Source organism: Protopterus annectens, chromosome 6.part1, assembly GCF_019279795.1.
Source record: "Protopterus annectens isolate FY-2018-M chromosome 6.part1, PAN1.0, whole genome shotgun sequence".
Classification (NCBI taxonomy): Eukaryota; Metazoa; Chordata; order Ceratodontiformes; family Protopteridae; genus Protopterus; species Protopterus annectens.
Genome location: NC_056738.1, coordinates 17,470,986 through 17,486,101, shown reverse-complemented (window position 1 = coordinate 17,486,101; position 15,116 = coordinate 17,470,986). Strand labels below are relative to the sequence as shown.

The window sequence follows — 15,116 nt, the reverse complement described above, 5'->3', positions numbered from 1 at the left end:
TTGCCCAGCATGGGTATAAGTTGCTGCACTGTCAACATTTTGACTTGTGGAATGTCCAGGAAAGTATTTAGAGTAGACAGGTCTAGTATTGGTCTCCAGGCTTTGCCCTTTCTGGGTACCAAGAAAAGTCTCGAGTAAAATCCTTGCCCCTGCTCTTGCTGTGGTACTTTCTGAATTGCCCTCATGTCCATGAGAGCAGAAATTTGCTTTTGTGCCTCTGCCCATTGATTGTGTGGCAGGTCTGGCATACCTTTTGCCCTTGGGAGGGTGTGGAAGTGGAACCTGTAGCCATGAGAAATAATATTTAGTACCCATTTGTCCTGGGTGATCATGTGCCAATTTTTGTGACAAAAGTGCTAGTTTTCCCCCTAAGGGTGCTGCCAAAAGTTAAGTGCTTGGCATTGGCAGTGGGAAGTCATCAAGACTGTTTCCTAAATGGTTGTGAATTATCTTCTCTGCCATTGGGGGCTGAAGCACTCCATTGCTTAGGTCTGTATGAGCCTTGGGGCTGAGATCTGCCTCTTCGGCGTCTGTATCTGCCTCTTTGTGGCCTGTCTGACACTGGAAAGGACCAATTTTTAGAAGGCCAGTTCCTGCTAAATCTGGGTGGCTGAACCTGTAAGGAATCTTTTACTGTCTGCATTGATTTTGCTTTATCCTCCATTTTCTTTAACGCCTCTTCTGCCTTAACACCAAACAAAGTATCATGCTGTAATGCAGCATCCAATAATTTTGCTTTAACATGATCAGGTAAACTCTGTTCATTTAACCAAGCATGCCTTCGAATGACAGAACCTGTAACTGTGGCTCTGCAAGAAGCCTCTAATGAATCAAAACCACATTGCAAAGTATGCTTTCCCACTTGTTCAGCTGCATGCAATAAATCCTGCATTTCCTTGTTTTCAGGACATTCAGAGCTTGTCAGCATTTTCTGTTTTAGCGGAGACATTAGGCATGGTTGATATTTAAGCATGTGAAATTGGCAGTTTAAAGCCCTTACAGCTAAAGTAGCAGAGTTGTAAACATTTTTCCCCCATCTGTCCAGTGCTCTAGAATCCCTATCAGACGGAACAGGGTTTTTTGCAGTGGAAGCCTTGACCCCTTTGAGACCATGAGAAATTGTTTCTGGATCAGCAGCAGGGTTTTTATAAAGAAATTTATGCGAATCTGGAACCTTGTAGTACCTATCTGCCTTAACTGGTGCAGGGGGTAAGGAATCGGGAGACAAACTGGATTCAGAAAATACATCAACAATGTCTAGCACAGGAGGGATAACAAGAGGTCTGTGTTGAGGCAATAAAAGAAAGTCTCTGAGCCTTTTCTTGGACTCAGAATAATCCTGGCTCTCCCAATGGAAATGCTCCCTCATGGTATGCAGGGTTTTCCCCAAAAGAGTAGTCCTCAGGAGGAGAGACTGAAGGGATAGATTCTTCAGCTTGAGTCCTCATAGGGAGGAAGAGAATACCTCTGTTCTGAAGAGGAATCAGAAGAAACAGAAACCTGGTCAGAGGAGTCAGTCAGTGTCTTGCCTAGGCCTTTTATCAGGAGGGGGATGGGAACCCCTGATCAAAGTAATTAGGTCCTCGGCCATTTTAAGCATCTGTTTCTTAGGCATGGATGACTGTTCAGGAGAATGCTGTACTTTGTCTTTAAAGGTGTTTTAGACTTTGCCTTGGCTGTTGAAGTGGTCTTTATAGTAAGCTGTGTAGGTCTGAAAACACCCTCAGAAGCAGATGCCTGCTCAGCGGCTCCGGACCCATCTGAGGGAATAGTTTCCGTAGGCCCAATACCTTGAGTTTCCAGAGGCCTAGTTGTCTCCACGTGGGAGTCGGCAGCGGCCTGTGGCTCTGAGGTAGCGGGTATCAGGGGCTGCGAAAGCGCCTCACTGAGAACTGGCGACTGGCCTAGAAGAGGCTTCGGCGGTTTTGGACCTCTGATGCCTGTCCTTTTCTTTGTCTTTGCGCTTTTTATGAATTCCGGTCGGCTGTTCCAACGGCATTATATAGTTAAATCTTCGGCCAAAATAATGTAAAGCAAAATCGAACAGACGCTTAATAGGTTGAATCCAGCACAAAACCGACAACTAGCAACATCGTGGTCAGGGCCTAGGCAAGGAATACAGTGAGAATGAAAATCCTTAAGAGTCATTTGCTTCCCACAAGAAATACAATTGTTAACTTTTAATGACATCGATCTGGAGTAAGAAAAAGTTTCCCCAACGGGGTACTTGGCTTTATTGAAGACTTCGGATCTGAAATTCAAATTCGAAAATCTCAGGAGTCGGCCGACCGGCACTTGCGAACTGCTTTTGCTTCGGGCACTGCGCGGCAAGAAAAACAGAAGAAAATGGCATCAGCTGCATCTTGTATACCCCTGGCGCACTGACGTCAGGGAAAAGGCGACAGCAACCGACGCCGGACCAGGACTTTGGAATTCAGGTCGACTGCGGGTAGCCTGCCAGCAGGATAACCCAAGTGTAATGACTGCAACAGTGAAACATGAACATCATGAGAGAAATTACTGCATCCATTTTAACACACATTTTAGACTCAAGGATTCATTTAAACCAGGGTGGTAGTCTGTTTCTAAATGAAGTTGCCATTCCAACTTAAGAACTTGCAAAAGACCACCTGCATCCCCAAAAAAGTTATCTACCTGTTCTAACACTAGAAATTTGCACATGGAAAAGTTATTACAAGACAAGCTGTGTTTGCCCAGGGCATTAGAAGAATCTTTAGATCGAATAGCAGCATTGTGTTCTTTTATCCTGTCACTTAATTTTCTAGTAGTCTTTCCCATGTAAAAATATGAGCAGGATGTGCAAATAGCTGTGTATACTACCATGGTGCTGTTACAATTATAAGCTTTCTTAAACAATACTGGCACATTACAATGTGTGAAACAGTACTTGTCACCTGTGAAAATAAAATTACAAGCCACGCATTTGCCGCAAGTAATGGACAAATGGACTTCCACTGAAGAATATGAAAGTTCAGATTTTAGGAGCTCACACAAGAAGGACAAAACAAGAGGTATATCTACCTGAAAGGGGTCCATTTGCCTTTGAAGACACCAAGTAGAGAACCTTTTCCATTTGGATAAATAGGATCTCCTACTAGTAGGTTTCCTGTCCTCCTGCTATACAGATAGCACATCCTCTGAGTAATGGTGTCTAAAACGGAATTCAAAAGTTTAATCGCCCACAGGGTAAAAGTGCGTTTGCAGGTGTGGGTGGATAAGAGGGGTCTATATTACATTATCGAAGTTTCAAAACTTCGAATCGGATATAGTCGTCACCATATAATTGAAGTCTTGAAACATCGAAAATGTAATAAAACGCAACAACCTACAAAAACAAACCATTTAAGTGCTCTAAGCAGGGGGGCAAGCCCCCCTGTACCCCCCACTACTTAAATATACCAACTCCGAGATCACACTACAACGCAGAAAAGGGAAATCTTCCCTTTCCGCGCTGTATGGAGATCTCAGTTAGAAGTCTTGAAACTTCTAATCTTTTATCATGTGGTGCCGATTATATCAGATTCGAAGTTTTGAAACTTCGATGATCTGTTATACACCAGATGAAAGAGCCCTTCTATTGTGCGACGAGGTCCACCTTGTAAGGCAACTTGTGGTGACTGCCCTTGGCTAGTGACAAAAGGGGAAATCAGTGCTGCCTGGCCAATAGGGGGATCACCAGCAAGATTTTTGGCTTGTCCTGCTAAATTCTCAGCAGGACCTTCTGTATTAAGGGGAAGGGGGGAATGCATACAGGAACATCCCCTTCCAGGAAAATGAGAAGGCATCCACTCTCAACCTTGTAGGGAGTGGGACCTTGAGCAGAATAGCTGTAGTTGCCTGTTCTGAGGAGAGGCAAACAGATCTGTGGTGTGCTCCACTGGTGGACTATGCCCAGGAAAACATCCCTGTGTAACATCCATTTGTGGTTTTGAGACAATTATCTGCTGACGGCATCCACCTGACTGTTCTGTGATGGGATGTACATTAGAGTGAGTAGCCAACTCCCATGCTTGTATGGCCAGTCTGTAGAGTAATTAAAACCTGGTACCCCCTTGCTTGTTGATGTACCACAGTACTGTGGTGTTGTCTATGAAGATTTGGAGGTGGCCTGGATGTATAAGGGGAAGGAATTCCTTCAGGGCTAGGAGAAGAGTGGTCATTTCCCTGATGTTGATGCTTAAGGGTTGCGAGACGTCTGTGCAGTGTTTTAGGAACAAACGACTGGCAGATGGAACATGCTTTGTAATCGTGGGACGGCCCTAAGCAAAACAAGCAGAGGTCATGGCAGTCTGAGCTGAATTTGTCAACCGCACTTACATTTTCCCTTCTTAGATGACATGGAAGGAATCAGCTAAATAAAAGCTATACAGCAACCCAAGCTTAGCAGAAACGGTAGAAAAGGATTCCCCAATGGGGTACTTATCTTTTTAGGGGTCACTAGCATGGAGATGAACGAGTGAAATGACGTTCAACTGCGGCAGAGAAGTTCTGAGGTCTGTGCATGTGGATGTCACATTTATGGCCCTCAGTTTATGGTCCCTGCATGTGACATCCCACACACCTTACAGTAGCCAGGCTAAACATTTGTATTTGAGCTGGACGTTCGGGTCACCCGAGGCAGAGGATCCGACATGAGAATAGAAGAACATTATCAATCTAACAAACTGCACAACAGCAAAACCTTAAACTGTATAGCTAACTACTTTTAACACTACTAATATAATCAGGACTGCACACTACGAACGTCAAAATGCTATACTACTGAAACTACGAAGAAAGTACAGTTTTGTACCTACCATAAATGTAGATGTTAGAGTGTCTTCACTGCTGCAGTCATTACACTTGAGTTATCCTGCCGTCAGGCGGCCCCCGCAGTCGGCCCGAGTTCCAAAGTCTTGGTCCAGCGTCGGTTGCTGTCGCTTCTTCCCTGACATCAGTGCGCCAGGGGTATACAAGATGCAGCAGATGCCATTTTCTTCAGTTTTTCTTGCCCCAGATGTCAGGTGCCCCCAAATAGGTACGCAATACATATTGCTAATAGAGCATACATGAAAAATAAAACCAAAAAGTTCAGCTACCAGCAAATACCCCACATAGGTAGTATAGGGTAGAAAAGTACAGATAAGTCCTAGCTAAGAAAGAGGGGATGGAGGGAGGGTAACCTGGACTGCAGCAGTGAAGACGCTCCAACATCTACATTTATGGTAGGTACAAAACTGTACTATGTTCATAGTGTTTCACTGCTGCAGTCATTACACTTGGGTTGAATCCCAAAGCTGAGTCAGGGTGGCTGGGTCTAGAGAGGATTTGGTGTGGCTATGAGGTCCTGCAGCACTGCAGTGGCAAGGCCTGCTCTGGATCTGGAGTAAAGAGGCAAGTGGTAATGTTTGGTAAAGGTGTGCACTGAACTCCAAGTTGCAGCTTCCAAAATGTCCTTGGTAGGTACGCCTCTAAGACAGGCAGTAGAAGTTGCAGTTGCCCTGGTAGAATCTGTCTAATGTTAGATGGTACAGGCTTCCCATGCTGTGTGTAGCAGAACCGGATACAGTGTCCTATCCACTTTGAAATGGTCTGCTTTGAAATAGCCTTTCCCTGTGATCTTGCAGCATAGGATACAAACAGTTGCTCAGTTTTCCTGAAAGCTTTTGTTTTGCCCAAGTAGAAGCGCAATTGTCTGTGTATGTCCAAGGAATGTAGAATTTCTCCCCCTTTATTCTGGGGATTTGGATAAAATGTTGGCAAGTGAATAGTTTGGTTAAGAGCCACACTGGATACCACCTTAGGCAAAAATGAAGAGTTTGTTCTTAAGGAAACCCTGTCTTGGTGAAAAATGATGAAGGGCTCCACTGCCATTAGTGCCTCTAGTTCCGAGACTCTTCATGCTGAGGTGAATGCCAGTAGTAGAGCAGTTTTCCATGATATACATTTTATTTCTGCTGTATTGGCTGGCTCAAAAGGAGGTAAAGTTAGTTTTTCCAATACAAAGTTGAGGTCCCATGTAGGTGATGGTGCTCTCCGGGGCAGTCTTATGTTTTTAGCCCCTCTGAGGTACTGCTTTAGCAATGGATGAGAGAAAATAGGAGGATCTGTGTTGTAATGAGCCGAGATGGCAGAAGCGTGGATCTTAATGGATGAGAAGGGACAGCCCTTTGTCCAGCATCTCTGTTAAATATTGTAGTATCTGAGGAATGTTAGAGACAAGAGGGTCAAGGCTTGGAGCCTGGTTCCAGACACAGAATCTCTTCCACTTTACTGAACAAGATTTCCTGGTGCTAGGCCTCCAAAATGACATCCATAACAGCTTCACAGAGAGGTGTTGGCTGTTTGGCTAATGAAGCTGCCATGCAGCCAGGGATAAGGTTTTGAGCTGACTGTGCAGGACCGGATTGTTATGCTGAGTCAGAAGGTGTGGAATTTGAGGCAAAATCCAAGGTGGGCCTTGAGCTAAGCTCTTTAAGATTGGGTACCAATGTTGGCGTGGCCAGTCTGGAATCAGTATCTGTATTTTTTTTGTCTGGCTTTTAGGAGAACCTTCGAAAGGAGAGGCAGAGGAGGGAAGGCATAAACGTGCAGGCCTTTCCAGCTGAACGAAAGAGCATCCACTTTCCATGCTTGTGTGTGATAAGTCCTTGTGCAGAATTTTTGTAGTTGGCAGTTCAGTGGGGAGGCAAAGAGGTCTATGACCGGGGCCCCCCATGCTTGCATTATCATGCTGAAAACTTGTGGATTTAAATTTCCACTCGTGAGGATCCATGATGTTTCTGCTTAGTTCATCTACCAGAGTATTTTTCTTTCCTGGCAGGAATTGTGCTTGCAGATGAATTTGATAAGTTAGAGCTGTGTTCCACAAGGTCATGGCTTGTCTGCATAGGGGGTAAGAATGAGTGCCCCCTTGCTTGTTTATGTGCTACATTACTGTGGTGTAGTCCGTCTTTAAAAATAATTGCCCTGGATGCAGAAGGTCCTTGAAAGCTGTTAGGGCATTTTGTACAGCCAACATCTCTTTTTGATTGATGTGTAGATGTAGTTGGTCTGTGGTCCATTTGCCCTGAATACATTTTCCTGCCATGTGTGCTCCCCAGGCATAATCCAAAGCATCTGTTGTTAGAGTTTGCCTGGCTGTGGGTACAGTGAAAGGCTGACCCTTGTTGAGGTGACATGCCTGTGTCCACCATCGAAACTCCTGTTGCAGGCAGGGAATTAGTGGTATTTCCGTTTCCAAGCTGTGTGAGTGTGGAGTCCAAACACTTTTTAGGTACCATTGTAATTTCCACATATGCACTCTGGTATATGGAATTAGAAGCATGCAGGATGCCATGAATCCCAAGGCCTGCAGAATTTTTCTTGCAGGGAGTTGGGACTTTGTTGCCATCAATTGAAAATACTGAGTCAGTTGTCCTTGCTTGCCTGGCGTGAGATAAGCCGTCTGGGCCATTGTATTTAAGCTGGCACCCAGGAATATTATCTCTTGTGAGGGCACTAGTTTTGATTTCTTTTCATTTACTGTGTACCCTAGGCAACTTAACTTTTTTTTTTACAAATGCCAGATGCTTTAGAAGAATGTCCTTGCTCTCTGCTTGAATCAGGCACAGTCCAGGTATGGATATATTGGAATTCCTTTTTGTCTGCAAAATGCAATTACTGGTGCCAGGCACTTTGGCTTATCTACTGCGCCCAGGGTCTTCACAAAGGGCAGTACAGAGAATTGGTAGTGCATTGAACCAGCTATGAATCTGAGGCATCTTCTGCAATTTTCTCCGAGAGGGACATGCAGGTATGCCTCTTTGAGGTCCAAAATAACAAGCCAAGCTTTCTTGCCCAACATGGGAAGGAGCTGCTGTAGTGTCAACATTTTGAACTTCAGAACATCCAGGTAAGTATTTAGAGTGGAAAGGTCTAGAATGGGTCTCCAGGCTTTGTCCTTTCTGGGTACCAGGAAGAGTCTTGAGTAAAAACCTTGTCCTTGTTCCTGCAGAGGTACTTTTTGAATAGCTCTCATTGTCCATGAGGGCTGTAATTTGCTTTTGTGCCACTGCCCATTGATTTTGAGGCAGGTCTGGCATTCTTTTTAACCTCGGTAAAGTATGAAAGTGGAACCTGCAACCTTGAGACACAATATTCAGCACCCATTTGTCCTGGGTGATTGATTGCCAGTTTTGTGAAAAAAGGGCTAGTTTTCCCCCTAAGAGACTGCCAACAGGGTAGAGTTTGGCATTGGTAGGGGGAAGTCATTGAGTCCTCACCTCCTTTGGGTGTTGAAGCGTCCCACTGTAGTGGCCTGTAAGTTTCCTTGGGGCTGAGATTTGCCTCTTGGGCGTCTGTATCTGCCTCTTTGTGGCCTGCCTGACACTGGAAAGGACCAACTTTTAGTAGGACAATTTCTGCTAAATCTTGGTGGCTGTACCTGTAAGAAATCTTTCACTGTTTGCATAGATGTTGCCTTATCCTCCATTTTCTTTAATACCTCCTCAGCTTTAACTCCAAATAAAATTTCTTGCTGTAAAGGAGCATCTAATAGTTTAGCCTTGACATGATCTGGTAAGGTTTGTTCCTTTAACCAAGCATGGCTTCGAATCACAGATCCTGTAACTGCTGCTCTTACAAGAAGCTTCTAATGAATCAAAACCACATTGCAAAGTATGCTTTCCCACTTGTTCAGCTGCATGCAATAAATCCTGCATTTCCTTAAAGTCAGGTTGTTCTGCACTTGTACTCATTTTCTGCTTTAAACTGAGACGGTAAATATTGTTGATATTTAAGCATGTGAAACTGACAGTTTAAAGCCCTCACTGCTAAGGTAGCAGAGGTGTAAACCCCCCCCCCCCATCTGTCTAATGCTCTGGAATCCCTGTCCGAGGGAACTGGATTTTTGGCTGTGGACGCCTTTACCCCTTTAGGACCCTGGGAAATAGTTTCTGGGTCAGCAGAAGGGTTTTTGTACGGAAATTTGCGAGAGTCAGGGACTCTGTAATACCTGTCTGGCTTGATTGGAGCAGGGGGTAAAGAATCTGGATTTAAACTGGATTCAGAGAACACATCGTCCACAATATCCAACACTGGTGGAATAGCAAGGGGCCTGGGGCCTGTGTTGAGGTAATAAGAGAAAATCTGAGCCTTTTCTTGGACTCTGAGTAATCCTGGCCTTCCCAACGGAAATGCTCCCTCATGGTGTGCAAAGTTTCCCCAAGAGTGTAATCCTCGGGAGGAGAGGCTGAAGGAATAGATTCTTCAGCAAGAGTCCTCATAGGGGGGTAAGGAATATCCCTGGTTTGAAGAGGAGTCAGAATGTACAGAAATCTGGTCAGAGGAATCATAGTCTGTATCCTGCCTAGGCCTTTTATCAGGAGGGGGATGGGAACCCCTGATCAGAGTAATTAAGTCTTCGGCCATTTTGAGCATCTGCTTTTTAGGCATGGAGGCCTGTCTAGGTGAATGCTGTACTTGTTTCTTTGTCTTTAAAGTTGCTTTAGACTTGGCTGTAGATGCAATGGTAAGATGAGTAGGTCTGAAAACACCCTCAGAAGCCGAAGCCTGCTCAGTGGCTCCGGACCCATCTGTAAGGTTAGGCTCCGTAGGCCCAACACCTTGAGTATCCAGAGGCCTAGGTAACTCCACGTGGGAGTCGGTAGTGGGTGTCGGGGACTGTGAACCGGCTACTGGCCTAGAAGAGGCTTCGTCGTCAGTTTTGGGCCTCGGATGCCTGTCCTTATCCTTATCTTTGCGTTTTTTGTGAATTACGGTCGTTGGTTGTTCTGACGGCATGCTATAATTAAACCTTTGGCCAAAGTAATGGCGTGCAAAATCAAACAGACGTTTAATAGTGCATTTGTTAAATCTAGCACAAAACCGACAACTAGTGATGTCGTGATCTGGGCCTAGGCATGGAATACAGTAAGAATGAAAATCCTTATGAGGTATTTGCTTCCCACAACAAATACAGTTATTAACTTTTACTGACATTGGTCTGAGACAAGAAAAATTTTCCCCAACGGGGTACTTAGCTTTATTGAAGACTTCGGATCTGAAATCAAATTTGAAATTTCAGGAGTCGGCCGACCTTGCGAACTGCTTTTGCTTCGGGCACCGCACGGCAAGAAAGACTGAAGAAAATGGCGTCGGCTGCATTTTATATACCCCTGGCGCACTGACGTCAGGGAAGAAGCGACGGCAACCAACGCCGGACCAAGACTTTGGAATTCGGGCCGACTGCGGGACCGCCCGACGGCAGGATAACCCAAGTGTAATGATTGCAGCAGTGAAACACGAACATCTACTAAACACGTTACTATGACTACTAAACTTAACTAAATATCCCAACAGCAGACAGACTACCTAAGAAAAACACTAAATGACTACTCTTCTTGTAGGGGAAGAGCAAAACAATAATGGATATTTTTTTTGATGAAAAACAAAGCTCAAGAGTCGAACACACATCTGAAATCTTCCAAGGCAAATGAGTTCACAAGTGATTAGGTAAAGCATAGGAAATTATAGGTATGGGAGGAGTCACAGCCCTGAAGCAAGATCACAAATCAGTGTCAAGGTCAGATTCCATCGGATCAGACAACCCGCAGTTGAACTGGAAGAGAAACTGCTCGTCAAAAACCTCATTCAAATGAAGTTCCACTTTATTGCCATTTTTCCAATGCTACAACCATAAAGTGTGGCATATAAAGTACCAAGAGTTAACTTCTTGCCAACAATGAAAGGCTTGGCAAAAAAGCAAACTTATACCTAGTCACACAGACACCACACACTACTCTCGTTTTAGAGAAATTAAGGCAGTAAACAGACCACACAAGTAAATAGCTTCAGCAAACCTATGAAAGAATCAAAACAAATATCAAACAGAAAAAAACAATGAAAACAGCACACAAATTTACGTTGCCTTCAATACTTTTCTACTACATCCAAATAACATTCTACAATCCTGTAAAACTTCTACTAGGGTATAAGATGTGAGAACAGTAAATAAGGAAGCTAAATAAAAAAGCTGTACAGTGGATATAAAAATAAGTGTACACACCCCTGTTAAAATGCCAGGTTTTTGTGATATAAAAAAGTGAAAACACAATAAATCATTTCAAAACTTTTCCCCCCTTTAATGCGACCTATAACCTGTACAATTCAATTGAAAAACAAATCTGTTGGGAAAAAATATAAAAAAATAAAAAACGTACAATAAGCTGGTTGCTGAAGTGTGCACACCCTTAAACTAATACTTTGTTGAAACACCTTTTGATTTAATTACAACATTCAGTCTACGTGGGTAGGAGTCTATCAGCATGGCATATCTTGACTTTGCAATATTTGCCCACTCTTCCTTGTAAAAGTGCTCAAAATCTGTCAGACTGTGAGGGCATGTCCAGTGCACAGTCCCTCTTCAGGTCACCCCACAGATTTTCTATTGGATTTAGGTCTGGGCTCTGGCTGGGCTACTCCAAAACTTTAATTTTCTGCTGCTGAAGCCATTCTTTTGCTGATTTGGATGTATGCTTGGGGTCACTGTCGTGCAGAAAGGTGAAATTACTTTTCATCTTTCTAGCAGGCGCCTGAAGGTTTTGGGCCAAGTGACTAGTATTTTGAACTGTTCATAATTCCCTCCACCTTGTCTAAAGCCCCAGTTTCAACTGATGAAAAGCAACCCCAAAGCATGATACTGCCACCACCATGCTTCACCGTGGGGATAGTGTTCATTTGGTGATGTGAAGTGTTTTTGCACCAAACGTACCTTTTTGAATTGTAGCCAGAAAATTCAACTTTGGTCTCATCAGACCAGAACACATTTTTCCACATGCTTTTAGGAGACTATTTATTGTTTTGCAAATTTTAGCCAGGCCTGGATATTGTTTTGAAAATTTTAACCAGGTCTGGATGTTATTCTGTATAAGAAAAGGCTTCCTTCTTGGAACCCTACCCACAGTCCAGACATATGGAGAATATGGGAGATTGTTGTCACATGTAGTACACAACCAGTACTTGCCAGAAATTCCTGCAGCTCCTTCAGTGCTGCTGTAGGTCTCTTGGCAGCCTCCTTGACCAGTTTTCATCTAGTCTTTTCATCAATTTTGGAGGGACGTCCAGTTCTTTGCAACATCACTGTTGTCCCATATTTTCTCCACTTTCTGATGACATTTTCAGTGTGTTCCATGATATATCCAATGTTGTGGAATTTTTTATGTACCCCTTCTCCTGACTGATAGCTTTCAACAATGAGATCTCTTTGATGCTTTGTAAGCTCTCTGCAAACCATGCCTTTTGCTGTAGCATACAACTGAGTAAATGTCAGGAAAATCGTACTAGGACAGCTGAACTTTATCTGGGGTTAATCTGAGACTTTAATTGATGGCAGGTGTACCAAAGACGACTAAATGCTGTAATTAAATCAAAAGGTGCTTCAACAAAGTATTAGTTTAAGGGTGTGCACGCTTATGCAACCAGCTTATTGTACATTTTTTATTTTTTATATTTCTTCCCCTAACAGATTTGTTTGCTTTTCAATTGAATTGTACAGGCTACAGGTCACATTAAAGGTGGGAACATTTTTGAAATTATTTACTGTGGTATCTTTTTTATATCACAAAATCCTGGCATTTTAACAGGGGTGTGTACACTTTTTATATCCAGTGTATGTCTATTCCTCTACTATATACAGTACTGCTCATGTTAACCCCACAGTACTATTCCATATAAACATAAAACACATTTCACCTACCCAAGATTACAACAAAAGTATCACTGTTGCATAACGTCCATGAAACATTTCCAGTACAGGACTGCATCCTTCAGTAAAATATGACTGCAGCATGTGTATTTACGGAAAATGCTCACATTCTAAAATCAAAGCATTCAATGCCATACATTGATAAAAACAGTTCCTCAAAATGCTTCTTATATACGAATCTTCTGCCACATAGCATTCAGAACCTCGTCCACAGACTAAACTGTCCATGAAAATTCAATGTCTACTTAACTTCATAGCATACAACTACAATAAATGTATAAGAGATGGACATGACGGATCTTTGTCCTTACTGACATTATGGAATGAACTCAAAAACAGTTAATGAAACCGTATTCAGAACTTTGCTGCTCTCCTACATGGCACAATCTTCACACTGAAAAAGTACAGTTTTGTACCTACCATAAATGTAGATGTCCGATAGGTATGCATCTGCAGTCATAACATATGGGTTTGTCCTGCCTCAGGCAGCCCTTCGGTCGGCCGGATTCCAAAGTCTGGGTCTGGCCTCGGCTGATGTCGCACCCCGACGTCAGAGCTTCTGGGGTATAAAGGCATCAGCCGACGCCATTTTCCTCAGTGTTTCTTGCCCCAGATACCAGGTGCCCTCTAGGAAGGCTAAATTTGGATAATGCTGAGAAGTTCCAAACAGTAGCAAATATATATATATATATATATATATATATATACACAAACAAACAAATACACCATAATATATTCCCCCAGTTAGCTGAAAGAGGGGTAAGCACCCTAGGAAAACCACAGAGGGGAAGGAGGGTGGTATCGGACATCTACTTTTATGGTAGGTACAAAACTGTACTATGTCCTTCAAGGATGCATCTGCAGTCATAACATATGGGTAGAATACCATAGCCAAACTGGGGGAGGAGGTACTAAGAGAAGGATGGTGTAGTTAAAATCCCCTGCAGAACTGCAGTTGCAAACCCTGCTCGGGATCTGGAGTATAAAGGTAGATTGTAATGCTTGGCAAATGTATGCACGGAGCTCCAAGTAGCAGCTTCTAAAATGTCCTTGGTAGCCACCCCTCGTAGGAAAGTTGTAGTGGTGGCTGTGGCCCTTGTGGAATGAGGCCTGATATTTTCAGGAGCTGTCTTTCCATGAAAGGAGTAGCAAAAACGAATGCAATTTCCTATCCATTTTGAAATTGTCTGTTTGGAAATTGCTCTTCCTTGCACCCCAGTTGCATATGCTACAAAAAGTTGGTCAGTTTTTCTGTTGGTTTTAGTTCTGTCCAGATAGTAGCGTAGCTGTCTGTGTATATCCAAGGTGTGCAAAAGTTTCTCTCCTTTGTTCTGTGGGTTAGGGAAGAAAGTAGGCAAATGAATAGCTTGGTTCAAGGATACCCTGGATACCACCTTTGGCATGAAAGTAGGATTGGTTCTCAGTTATCCTGGTAGAAAATAAGAAAAGGCTGCACTGCCATTAATGCCTGTAACTCGGATACTCTTCTTGCTGAAGTGATTGCCAGAAGAAAAGCAGTTTTGCAAGATAGAAACTGTAGGTCTGCTGATGCTGCTGGTTCAAAAGGAGGTAGTGTCAATTTCTCCAGCACAAAATTGAGATCCCATGCAGGTAGAGGGTCTCCTTGGAGGTTTAACATTTTTGATCCCTCTCAAAAATTGTCTGAGCAGAGGGTGAGAGAAGATAGGTGGATCCATATTGTATTCTGCTGAAATTGCTGAAGCATGAATCTTAATGGAGGAGTAGGACAGGCCATTGTGGAACAATTCTGCTAAGTACTCTAGGATGTGTGCTAGGTTTGCCACAGAGACATCTGTGCCCTTTGATGTGCTCCAAATGAGGAATCTCTTCCATTTAGCTGAGTATGTCTTCCTTGTGGAAGGTCTGCGAGCCTCCAGGATAATGTCCTTCACCCTCTGAGATAAAACAGTTTGGTTTTAAGGAATTTTCCAGGCAGTTAGTTGCAATGTTTTCAAGTTTGGATGCAGGGTCTTGAAATTGTTCTGTGTTAGAAGAGGAGGCCATAGGGGAAGAGGCCATGAGTTCGCCTGAGACATGCTTCTCAGTAGCGGATACCAGTGTTGCCTTGGCCAGTCCGGAGCTATTAGTATCACCTTTGGCTGTTCCTCCCTGATCTTCAGTAGAGCCTTGTACATCAACGGCAGAGGTGGAAAGGCATATACTGTTAGGGCATTCCAGCTGAAAGAGAGAGAGTCCACCCTCCAGGCTTGTGGGTGGTATGTCCTTGAGCAGAATTTTTTTAGTTGGTGGTTGAGTGGGGAAGCGAACAGATCTATCTCTGGCATTCCCCATTTCTTTGTTATGAGTTTGAAGATGTCTGGATGCAGCATCCATTTGTGTGCATCCGTGG

General features: G+C 43.5%; 1 protein-coding gene across 1 annotated transcript in view; it reads right to left on the bottom strand.

Moving 5' to 3' along the window:
* Positions 1–15,116, bottom strand: part of NFE2L2 (NFE2 like bZIP transcription factor 2) — a gene marked incomplete in the record, with an annotated part of 291,801 nt that overhangs the window by 2,161 nt on the left and 274,524 nt on the right.